The sequence below is a fragment of the Pantherophis guttatus genome, chromosome 1 (genome assembly GCF_059756535.1).
Source record: "Pantherophis guttatus breed Tessera chromosome 1, ASM5975653v1, whole genome shotgun sequence".
NCBI lineage: Eukaryota > Metazoa > Chordata > Lepidosauria > Squamata > Colubridae > Pantherophis > Pantherophis guttatus.
The window spans coordinates 293519382-293531798 of NC_142063.1; the positions used below are offsets into that span (position 1 = coordinate 293519382).

Sequence of the window (12417 nt, forward strand, 5' to 3'; positions counted from 1 at the left end):
AAGCCACCAAGCCCGCCGGAAGCTTTGTGAACGTCCGTGCGCCAATAGTCCAAACGGCATGGCCTTGTATTGAAAATGCCGCCCGTCGTAAGCAAAGCGGAGGAAGCGTCTGTGAAATGGATGTATCGGTACGTGGAGATAGGCTTCTTTGATGTCGATTGATTGCATAAGATCCCCACACCGGATGCAGCCGAGAATGGAGCGGAGCGAATGCATTTTGAAATGCCGATACAGGTTGAGTTGTTTGAGGTTCAGAATTCCCCTCCAACCCCCCGAACTCTTGGGAACAAGAAACAATATTGAATAAAAGCCGGTCCGTACTTGATCTTCCGGAACCGGCTCGATGGCCTCTATGTCCAACAGGTGTTGGATCTCTAGATCCATGAGGTGCCTCTTCTGAGGAGAGCCCGACAAGGGGCACTGAATGAAACTGTTCGGAGGGGTGGAGGTGAATTCCAGTGTAAGGCCTGTGGTGATAGTGCGGAGAAGCCAGGCGTCCGTAGAAGCGGTGTCCCACTGGTGGTAAAATAACTGGAGCCTTCCGCCGACAGAGAGAGGAGACGGTGAGTCACTTGCCCCGACGGAAGGAGTGGAATCTGGAGCCCCGGAATGGACACTTAAAACCGGTTTGGCATCTGCCTCGGTCTCGGAAGGAGGAACAGTCCGATGAAGAGTACTGACCCTGGGTGGAAGATCTTTGAAAATAGGACCCGCTGGGTCCTGGGTCAACACGAAAGGGCGGCCGGGTATAAGGGGTGTATCGGCGATCCGGTCATCTATATGATGTAGAAAGTACTTTCCTTTAATCACAACCCTCCACCAAAACTGGCTCCAAGGCCAGTCCAAACAGAGCTGATCCTTTATAAGGTGCCATAGTAAGTCGCCATTTAGACTTCAAGTCGGCCCTCCAATGACGAAGCCATAGAAGGCGACGAGAAACCACCGTGGCAGCAAGGGCTCTGGATGCAAACTTAGCAGCATCTAACGAGGCATCGGCTGAGTATTCGGCTGCTACTATCAGCTTAGTCACATCCTGATGAATACGAGCCTCTTCTGGAGGCAATCTGTCTCGAAGCTGGCAAAGCCAGATAAGCGACGCCCTATTAAAAAACGAGGCAGAGGTTGCGGCACGGATGGCCCAAGCAGCTGCCTGGTGAGTTTTTCTAAAGGACATCTCTGCTCTCTTATCCTCCATCTTAAGACCATCTCCTACATCCCCTGCAAGAACAGAAGGGGAAATGAGACCAGAGACAGGCTTATCCAGAGGAGGCAATTGTAAAAAAAGTGTCTAGTTCTGGGGCAGCGCAATACATCCTTTTGTCATGTCCGGTCGGTCCAGAAAGAGACCCAGGCGTTCCCATGGCCGTTGAATCACCTGCGAAAATAAATCTGGACACGACACAAAGTCAATGTCAGGTTGAGGCAACTTGAATAAGGACTCATTGGGGTTGGGCTGCTCCTGTGACGACGAAGCAGGGTCAAGTATTTTGCCCATGTTGGTAGCCACCTTCGCCTTGTGCAGGAGAGATTTAAAGAGGGCAGGTCTGAAGAGACCAGGAAAGGCCGGTTTGTCTGGCACATTCTCCTCATCTTCAGACAGTTCAAAGTCCTCGAGATAATCCTCGTCTTGAGGAGAACCCTCAGACAGGTTGTATGAGTGACCGGAGGAGGAAGATTGAACCCTTGGTGCAGCAGGAAGCGTACTGGATGTACCTCCTGTAGCATTTAAGAGGGCCTGTTGTTGCAGCCCGGCCTGGAAAATACTGGTAAAGGCCTGGGACAGAATGAATTGAAGATCCAGGGTCTGACTGGAAGCCAGAACTCCCCCGTTCTTAAGGCCATCACAGCTGGAGCCAATAAAGGCTGTGGAGCAACATTTGAGGCCTGGGGAGGTACAGCACCTTGAGGTGTGTTGTCCCTTGAATGCAGCCTAGATCGTGGCCCTGAGGGACAAGTATAATATCGCCCTGTGGCCAAGCCACAATATTGGGCCCTTGAGGGTTAGAAACAGGAGCAGGCGGGAGGGCCGCATCATCCTCAACAAGTAAATTTGTTGTTCAAAATAAATTTGAAATAAAATAAAATAAAATAAAGTAAGGCGGGGAGACACTCATTTTGCATAGCAGCCTTAACCTTGTAAACTGCCTTTCCAAGGCGTTATGGCATCTGACAGCCTCTTTATCCATTGTCCCTTCACAATGTGAGGATTTGGAAGCTGCCTTAACTATGCCCCTGGTCTTAGCCTTTCTCTTCCCAGCGGATTTGGGTGATGGGGCCCTAAGTGGGGAGACATCCTGCTCAATATCAGAAGACAGAGGAGAGTCCGCCATAACCGGGAATATTGAGGGTATATAATCTCTCTCTTTTTTAAATATATATATATATATAGCAACAAAAGGTAGAAAATAGTAAAACACTTCCCTTAGTTAGCCACCAGCCAGGCAATAGGAGAGAGGGAGACAGATGGCTGCAAGAACTCTGTCAGCACCCCACGCTTCGCTGCACTCTCGAGCTGTCAGTGGAAACCTCCGTAGCAAAATGGCGACCAGAGCAAAAGGGCGGCAGAAAATGGCGGCGCCACACAACCGCTTCAAAGGAAGCACAGGCGTCGGTTAAAAGGCCGTCAAAGTTAATGCTAAAGGCAACCGGCAAATAAGAAGGGATCAAAAGCTGTGCTTGCTCACCAGCAGCCTAAAAAGGCTGTCACTTTGAAATGGCGGGAACCCTCAACTGCTGCGAAGCCGTCTCCCAACGTCAGGGTATGCCTCTGATGGGCAGGGACCCTGGAGCCGCAAACTGTCAAGAGAAGCTGCGAGGGTGGGGGCGGTTATACTGGCAAGCCGGGAAACCAGCTCCGCCACCCGCAACACCACAAAGGCGATCAGAGGGGTCGCGCCTCTCAGCTGGGCGAAAATTAACAATTGCGCCTCTCAGCTGTCTGTCGGAGCTTTAAAATGGCGGCTCAGCGGCTCGAAGCCGGAGCTCGTTGCGCAGCTCTCCGATAGCAAAAATAACCTAATTAAAGTCAATAAGCCAGAAATCCATTTTTTTAGACAAGATAACCAACGAAATCGTAGAATTAGCTAGGCGAAAAAGCACTCAGGTCTGATCCAATCCACTGAGTGAAAAAGACTGACGGTCTGAGGCAGAATGGGCGGGACCAGGACTGCAGAAAGAAAAATAAAGAGCACTCAGAAGAACCAATCAGAAGAGAAGAACCCATGAGTAGGATTGTCGGAGCAGGGAATCAGGAAAATTAACAGGAGATAAATGGCCAGGTGTAAAAGCAAGAATTAGGGGACTTCTGGAGAACTAGTAAACTTCTGTATATCTCCCAAAAACTGCCTATCCTTTTTCTAACTTTATAATCAGCTCCCAAATAATTTCTCTGCATTTCGGTGGCAGAAGCAAGGGACTCTCCTAGAGTTAAGACAGATACATAATTTAACCAGCTACAAGTTTAACCAACATAAATTGCCCTTTAACTTTCATTATAACCACTCTATCAAACATATTGTTGTGTCACGGGAAAACTGATAAATAATTGAAAATGCATGTGTGTTATATAGAATCTGGACTGGAATGCTCTTAATTCCAATTTCACATGAATCAATCGCATTAAATTGTCTTCTGTGATTTAATTATCAAGGTCCCTCTACTCGCTTTTATGTTCAAGAGCCAAAGTGGGATATTTATTTTTTTCTGTTATAACTGCATGAAGAAGGAGGCAAGTTAAATTGGATTCTTAGAGCCCACTAAAATAATATTCTCTCAACTGCACCTAAACATCCTTTTCTCTCTCTCTATGTGAAGTTCTTCTCAACTACTTTGAAACTTAGTATTTGAAGGAAAGCTTTTCTATAAATATATCTACCCCAAATATGAGGAAATGCCAAGGGGGCGCTTCACTCCCTCTACTGAAAGCTGTAGATTATGTGAGACGTGACAGAAAGCCTTCTCAGCTATGGCACACAGATTACAGAATGTCCTTACATTACAGGCAAGGGTGACATTAACTTTGTTTCAGGATGACAAGTTACTGGATGTCAGTGTAAGTAGTCTGGTCTGTATTTTTGGTTTACCTAAATATTTATATTATTGCTTTGTTTCTGAAACATCCCAGCCTTGGATACACTGATATTGGGAAGGCTATGAAGATTTAAATAAATAATGATCTCTTCAAAGTTTTGCAAATAAAGTTAACATAGGGATTTTTATCAGTATAAACATATTAATTACAGTTAATCACTGGTAAGAGATAACATGAAAGTGCTTACATATTGCTATTATTAGCTATTTTCTACAGCTAGTCAAAGCATAAACAGATTTATAGAATAAGTTTATTAGTCAGCAAAACTCAGGAAAGAGAACAGGAAATTATTTTAAAAAACACTTCCATATTTTGCTATTTTTATTTTTTAAAATTCTTAACAAAGTTAAAAAAATGAAGATTCCACCTCTTTATACTGTCTTATTATTTATTTATTTATTTATTTATTCATTTGTTTATTTATTTATTTATTTATTTATTTATTTGTTTATTTATTGGTTCGATTTATATGCTGCCTTTCTCCGGAGACTCAGGGCGGCTTACAATGTGTTAAGCAATAGCCTTCATACTTTTGTATATACCTGCTTAGTAGGGCTTTCGCCCCCCCCCCCCCAAGCAGTGTTCTTTTTTATACAAAGTCAGTTTATTGCCCCCACAATCCGGGTCCTCATTTTACCTACCTCGGAAGGATGGAAGGCTGAGTCAACCTTGAGCCTGGTGACATTTGAACTCGCAGTAATTGCAGGCAGCTGGCAGCTAAGTGCTACTTAACAGCACTTTAGTCCGTTGTGCCACCAATATATGAAAATATATTCCATCACTACCTGCATGTATACAACTGTTCTTGGAAAGGAGAAGTCTTCCCTCCCCCAAATACCAGTAGTTTTGTTTTTAAGAGCTTTCCAAGGTCATGTTTTTCTTAATTCATGTATAATATCAGTGTTAAGATAAAGTTTGGCAGGTATGATTTATTTTAGTTTTCAAAGTTACAAGGATCATTGCTCTCAATGCTGGTGAGTCAAATGAAGATGGTCCATGTTTGTACCGATTAAGTCTTCATTACATTCATCCTTTGCTAATTTGTAAATAAATACAAATTTCGGCATTAAAGCCATGCATGTCAAGGCCATTATATCTTTTTCTTGCACTGACACAAACATTTTTGATTCCCCTATACTTTTTGAATTATTTTGCTGTATTAAAACACTTCTATCAGTGTTCCATCTTCAATGGCAGCTAGCCAATAACTTGCTGGGGAAAATAACAATACAAAATGAACATTTGTCCCAACATGTAGTATTTAGATATAAGTCTATGATGAACATAAGGGGTGTTATTTGGCTATCTTAGCTAATGGATTAATATCTAAGTAAGAAACAACAAAAGTTTGAATCCTTGAATTTGATTTTTTAAGGTCAGCTGTTAAGTGTTCAACAAGACTAAAAAACTTTTTTTTAGTTTTAATGAAAACTAAAAACTTACATAGCTAGTCGTAAGAGTATGTGTGCCTCTTATATTTAAGATTAAGGATGCCATGTATTTCTGAAAATTGGTACCTATGTCAGGGAGGTGTCTCTTCCTAGAAAACAGTAACCAATCTCCTTTTTCCAGGTGACTTTATTTTTTCCACTAATATATTAAATCAAAAGCTAGCACACTACCAAGAAAAATAAAACCTTCAACATATTTACTTCCAAAAAATATTGTTAGAAAATAAAAGTGATGGTGTTCTACGGCCCAGTGCTTTATTTTGTAAATTATCCACCTTCAAGGGAAAAAGCAAATATAAGCTGGGTGACTGAACATGTCATACAAGGCTACAGGGATCCCAAAGAGCATCCTCACCAGCCTGTCCTTCTGGTAAATGAGTGTTTTGTAACTAGTTTGTCATGTTCTTTGTGATATTCATTTTGTGAATGAAACACTTGGGCATACCATTGGCCTTTCTAAAAGAATATTCACAGCATGCTCCTACAATTCTAAATCTGCCCACCTGACTAAAAGTAGAGATCTTGTTCCAGAGACTGTTAAGTCAAAGCAAGTGAATAACTGGGTTAGCCACTGATAAAGATGAGGAGGAGTTACCTTCATTCCAAATCTCAAATTGCATAAATAAACAGAAATCTTCCAGGACTCTAACCAGGCAGGTCTCTATAGGCTACCATTTTGGATGTAAGAAGCACTTACAATATTTTAGCCTGACCAACAAAGTTACTCAGGCATTTAAATCTATGCTGGAACTTTTAATAATTTATGTTTCTTTGCATAACTGGAATCTGGAATTGTTTCTAATAAACAGTCACCCAGTGTTAAACCAATTATAGTAACTCTCATTTAAAATATTTAATTTTATCTTTCACTGCTAGCTTTTATGAATACAATTCAATACAGTGATTTAATCCAGGAATGACCAGCCTGCAATCCTAGAACTCCTCTGTGATCAAAGCAACAACATTCTACAACAGAATTGCAACACTTTTTCTGTTAAAGAGTTAAATTTATGAGCATTGAATGGAAAGATTAAGAATTTGGAGCACTGATTTCACCCATCATTCAGCAGTTGGGTGTGAATAATTGAGCAATAAGATTATTATTAATTATTTTAAATGTAAAAATTCCAACCTTCTACAAAATAGAAAATCAATCTCTGCAAAGTAGCCACTGGACATGTGCCCTGCCACATTTGTGCTTCCATGCCACAAAACAAAGTTTTAAATTCAAATATCGCCCATTGATCTTAAATGACAATTTATCTCTTTTAAAAAGTTTTTTTTTTTAGACTAAATTCATGGCAGAAATCTAAATGCTATTTCATTTTTTTAGAATTGATTTTACTTTTTTGACAGACCAGTAATTTTCTGGGATGTTGCTCTTTTTGAAGCTACATAGCCTCATCAGAAGAACATGACCAATGAGGTAGACCAAAAAGGGAATTATTACAATGGCACAAACAGCACATCTTACACTATTCTAAGCACATCGAGGCAGATTCCACACAAAATCATTTCATGCAAAATGTCTTTAAATAATGTTCACAGGATCAGAAGGGGAAAAAAAGATTAAAATTAATTTGAATATCAAAAATAAAATGTGGAAAGATCAACTGAAAATGGGAAATACACATACATATGGGACACATTTTGTTTTCCATTTAGATAATTTGCCCTATAGTGTGGGGCTTAAAAAATCTTATTTTCAAGACAGTTTCCCAGTAAATATTTCTCACCAACCTAATTTAAAACTGCTCAGACTCTGGCTTTTTTTTTTAACCTCTGCCAATACTTAAAGAGTTCACTTATTAGCATAATAGAATAGAATAGAATTTTTTACTGGCCAAGTGTGATTAGACACACAAGGAATTAGCCTTGGTGCATACGCTCTCAGTATACATAAAAGAAAAGATACATTCTGAATCAACCATAAAATGCTGAATCAGGATTTCCTACCAATCCTTTTTATTTCCTAAGGAAGCAAAATATACCAATATCAAACGTTTCACATTAAAATTCAGCAGAGGGAGTGAGCAAGCGAGCTTGGGGTAGTGGGCATGAATGAAATATAAGGCAGGGAGCGAAAACAGAGGCGCAATTGCCGCCCAGGCAAACACAAATACACACAACGTTTATCACGCCTCCCCCTCCTGCTGTAGCTTCTCAACGCAGAACTAGCTCCGGCTGTGCCGTCTCGTGGTAATTAACCACGAATAATCACGTTCTTGACTCAAACGTGGACTAGGTGGAAAGCTTGTCAATCCGATCCTGTGATTAACACTGCGTCTTAAGGCAACTCTTACGGGCCAGTGTGGAGCCCTACCCACCCAGACGGATTATGCTAGAACTTTCCCAGCAGGCTCAAGTCGGATGGAATTTAAGAATCCAACGCATCTCAAGGGCCGTAAAAGGTTCGCCCCCAACCTAAGCTTGCTTTCAAGCGATGGTCTCAGCACGCTCAGCCCGATTTTTATTTCCCAGACACCCACCCACCCACCCCCACTCCCCTCTTCTCACGCACAGCGCCACAGGAGCAGCAATTCGGTTGTTTTTCCCCTCACCCGCCTCCCCAGCAAGGAACAGCTGAAGACCCTCTTTGCGAGTGCCGGCACGTGGCACAACGTCTTCGCAGCGCGAGACCGCGGCCAAAATCCCTCTTCCCCCGCTTATGGGGACACCATTTTCCCCTTGGCCGAATCCCTCAGGCCGCTACAGGACCGATGCGCTGTAGAGGCTAACGGGAGGCGGGCAGAGATTAGAGGCCTTCCCAGCTCCTCCATATGGGTGCCAGGCCGCGCCGTATGTCTCCAACGCTTAGCTCACCTCGGCCCGCACGGCGCCGCTCCCAACCCCGACTGCCAGTTCCCCCGACACCCGCCCCGTGGCACCACGAGGCGCGGAGCTTGTTTACCAACTCGCCCCTGCCCTCTTGGTTTGAAGCCCGGCCCCAGGCTCCGCCCCCTCCCGCTTTCATTGGCTCCTCAAAAGCCACCTCTTTTCCGTCGCCCAGAGATTAGAGCGAGAACAGAGGTGTCAGTCCGGGGAGAGCGTGCTCGACTCGTGGAGTTCGCGTTCCGTCCAATGAAAAGCCGAGGCGGAAAAAGTTTCGGCCAATAAGAAGGCGGGGTTGCCTTCACCCGTCCATGTTGAGCTGTTAGCTGCTGAGCTTTTTCGCATGGTGACAGGAGGCCCCTGGGTGGAAATGGACGTAGACTAGCCTTTGGGGGCGGGGAAAGCAGCAGGCCTGGTGCATGTGCGGGAGGGCACGTTCAGGCTTCCTCACAAAGCCCGAGGGCTCTACGGTGGGTTGCGCTCAGCCCTCCCTTTGGATGATTAGGCAAAGCTGGGATTTTCTCTTTCAAAGGCCGCCTTCCCAGAAGGTGGGCTGCAGAATCTGAGCTACGTGCCTTCCTGCACATATACTGCAGCAACTCGGTGGGCATAAGGGGCGATGCTTATGTTGCTAGGGGGAACAGGGATGCTTAGACTCTTTCCGATGAACACGTCCTTCCTTCTTATTGATTGAATTAAAAAATGGTGGTTAAACTGGGAAGGAAAGTTATGGAGGGCAGTACTGTAATCTTGTAAATTCAATTCGCAATTTATATAGTGCAATTTTTTTTTTCAGATCTCTTTGTTCCTTTTGAAATTCAAACGGGATTTTTCTAAAAGTCACCACTAATCACTTGGAAGTACATAAATTATATAAAATATTTCATTTCATTCAACAGCCTTGCTGTTATATCAACTTTAAAAACCTCACATTTCCGAGCTCTAGCAGCCAGTTGTCACTGAGCACGTTGCATTATTGTGGCTTGTTCCCTTGACCTAGAATTCCCTGTTCTCTTGTAACATGATTATTTACCCACATCTGAAGAAAAGCCAATATAAATTAAACTAGATATTTAACATTGGTACTTGAAAAACTCCTGCCTTTGAAACTATATTTAAAACAAAAATATGTGACTTCCTATTGCAACATTTAAGTAAAAATGTAAATAATTTTTATTTATATTGTAACAATTTTCCTAGGGAACTTGGAGAACAAAGAGTAATTTTGTTTTGTTTTAAATTTTAGCATGAACATCCTTTCCATTTTTATATCTTTTCAGGTGGCTGGGAATATTTGATATTGTGATCCAATATATCGGGAGGAGACAAGATTGGGGAAGACAGGAATTTGTCCTATGGACTACGGTATATAATTAAGATGCAGTTCTATGTGCACTTATTTGATACTCTATTCAAGATATATTTCTGATAAGATTGCTGCTGTTGACTGTACTCTTGTACCCATTTACCTGACAGTTAGCCCCATTGAACTCAGTGATTAGTTTAGGTAAAGTTGTATAGGATTGTAGTCATCCAATTTATACAGTCATAGTTCAGATTAAATTATTTTGAGCTGCAATTAAATTGTAGGAGGAAAAAATGTAGCAGAAAAAATTGTATCATCTTGAACACTAATGTACTTTTGATATGAACTTTGGTTTAAGTTACTGTGTTTATTTATTATTAACCAAATTTATAGAGCTGCCCATCCAGTCAATGAAAACTCTAGGGAGTAAACAAAAGATAAAAACACAATAAATGAACTAAATCAGTTAACAGAATTTAGTAGAGGCCCTAATAAAAAAGTCATTCTAACCACATTAACAGTCTCCATTAACATCTCAGCCCTAGGGGAAAACCAAGGCCTTTCAAAAAGCCTTGGGGCTGGAGTTTGTTTCATAAGGCAGACGCCATGATAGAGAAGGCATGCTTTCTCTGCCCCATCAGGTGATGCTGTTATATTGAGGAGACCCCAAATATGTTCATCCTGTCAGATCTGGTGGGACAGACACCAAAGATAGGCAGTCCCGTGTGCCATGTAGGACTTTCAGGATGACTGCCAGTGCCTTGAATTGCTTCTGGAAGCCCACTAAGTCCACTCATGTAGAGCAATGTCATTTGTATTTATTTATTAAATTTACTTGCCATCCATTTCTTTTTGAAATGGCTAGGGACGGCTTGCAGCATTACGTGGGTATACTGTGGTGTGCTGAATATATTGAGCATGCTGCCATATTCTGAATTAGCTTCCAAATGTTCTTCAAGGACAGAGCTATGTAGACAGCATTTATTTATTCAGTTTATATCCATCTCATATATATGGATAATAATAATAATAATAATAATAATAATAATAATAATAATAATAATAATAATTTTATTTCTATACCGCCCTTCTCCCGAAGGACTCAGGGCGGTGTACAGCCTATTTAAAAACACAAACAAAACAACAATGTAAAATTTAAAATAATTAAATAAATTGGCTCAGATTTAAAACCCCCAAAAATTTAAATACCCCAATTTAAAACTATTGTGTTGATAGTCCGGCCTGGCGGAACAACAGGGTCTTCAGTGCGCAGCGAAACACCCGGAGGTCGGAGATCTTACGAATTTCCGGGGGCAGTTCGTTCCACAGGGCTGGGGCTCCCACAGAGAAGGCCCTCCCCCTGGGTGTCGCCAGCCGACATAACTTGGCCGATGGCACCCTGAGGAGACCCTCTCCGTGGGAGCGAACTGGTCGGTGGGAGGCTATTGGTGGCAGGAGACGGTCTCAGAGGTACCCGGGTCCTATGCCATGGAGCGCTTTAAAGGTGGTAACCAACACCTTGAATCGCACCCGGAAGACCACTGGGAGCCAGTGCAGCTCGCGCAGGAGGGGTGTCACATGGGCACAACGGGTTGCGCCCATAACCACTCGCGCGGCCGCATTCTGGACCAGTTGGAGCCTCCGAGTGCTCTTCAAGGGGAGCCCCATGTAGAGAGCATTACAATAGTCCAACCGGGAAGTAACAAGGGCATGAGTGACCGTGCGCAGGGCGTCCCGATCCAGAAAGGGCTGCAACTGGCGAATCAGGCGAACCTGATAAAAGGCCCCCCTGGCCACAGCCGTCATATGCTCTTCTAAAGACAGCCGCGCATCCAGGAGGACACCCAGATTGCGAGCCAAAACACCATTAACAAAAACACTAAATAACAAATAAAGCAGCTGAAATAAAACCAGTCAGCACATTTAGCACAATTAGGGTATGTGCTCAACCTCACACCTAGGGTCCCAGTCTCATCAAGAACAGAAGTAAAAAAAAAACAAATTCTGATATTGATAATCTTTTGTCTTTTCAGTAGATTGCATACATTCTATTATTAAAATAAAACTGTTTTACAACCTAACTGCAGTTAATTAGATTTTATCTTACTATTGTTATAGTTTGTATTAAATTCTCTGAGTTTTGAATGACAATTGGTTGTCAAGGAACCCATCTGTTCCTATGTGCCAAGAGGATGCAAATAATTTAAACTTGATATGACATACAGTCCTTTTTATCCAACTGCCTTCTTAAATTGACTGATTAATTATGTGCCATTTTTACAGTATATTGTTCATCCATATGATTTTCTTGATAAAATACAGACTGGTTTACCACTGACTTTTCCTGCAGAACATGAAATTATCCATTACTGTTGTTATTAAACAGATCTCTCACCTCCAGCATCTTCCTATATCACTGCTGCCAATATAGATGTGTGCTTGCTTTAGCTAGACAGCTGGGATGACCTTCATGCCTTGGATGACCCTGCTGGGATTATATATTTGGATGACTCTGCTGGGATTATATGTTCTTAGATTATACCTTGGGTATGTTGGGCCATTAGCCTAATAAAGTGTCAGATAAAGAATACATAACCAAATAGTATATATTTTTATGGATAATGTCCTCGAGAAGCAATTTTTATACCATAGATTAGTGATAGTTAGGAACCATTTACTATTTCTTATTATGCATATATTAAAATTACTGGTACTCAGCTGTTTCTTCTAAAGAAACA

General features: G+C 42.2%; 1 protein-coding gene and 1 long non-coding RNA gene across 5 annotated transcripts in view; one reads left to right on the forward strand and one right to left on the reverse strand.

Annotated features, from left to right (window-relative positions):
- The window catches only part of COQ8A (coenzyme Q8A), a 62095-nt gene extending 53339 nt beyond the window's left edge, over positions 1-8756 (reverse strand). Inside the window, exon 1 of one of the 4 annotated variants that reach the window (XM_087883127.1) lies at positions 8534-8756. The gene's annotated coding sequence lies outside the window, so the exon portion shown is untranslated. The other 3 variants (XM_034427959.2, XM_087883129.1, XM_087883130.1) reach the window with 3 other exon arrangements.
- On the forward strand, positions 8738-12197 carry LOC148116889 (uncharacterized). Its single transcript, XR_015731496.1, has 3 exons — positions 8738-8843; positions 9654-9738; positions 12066-12197. It is a non-coding gene; the product is annotated as an uncharacterized LOC148116889 (long non-coding RNA).
- Positions 12198-12417: the final 220 nt, after the last annotated feature.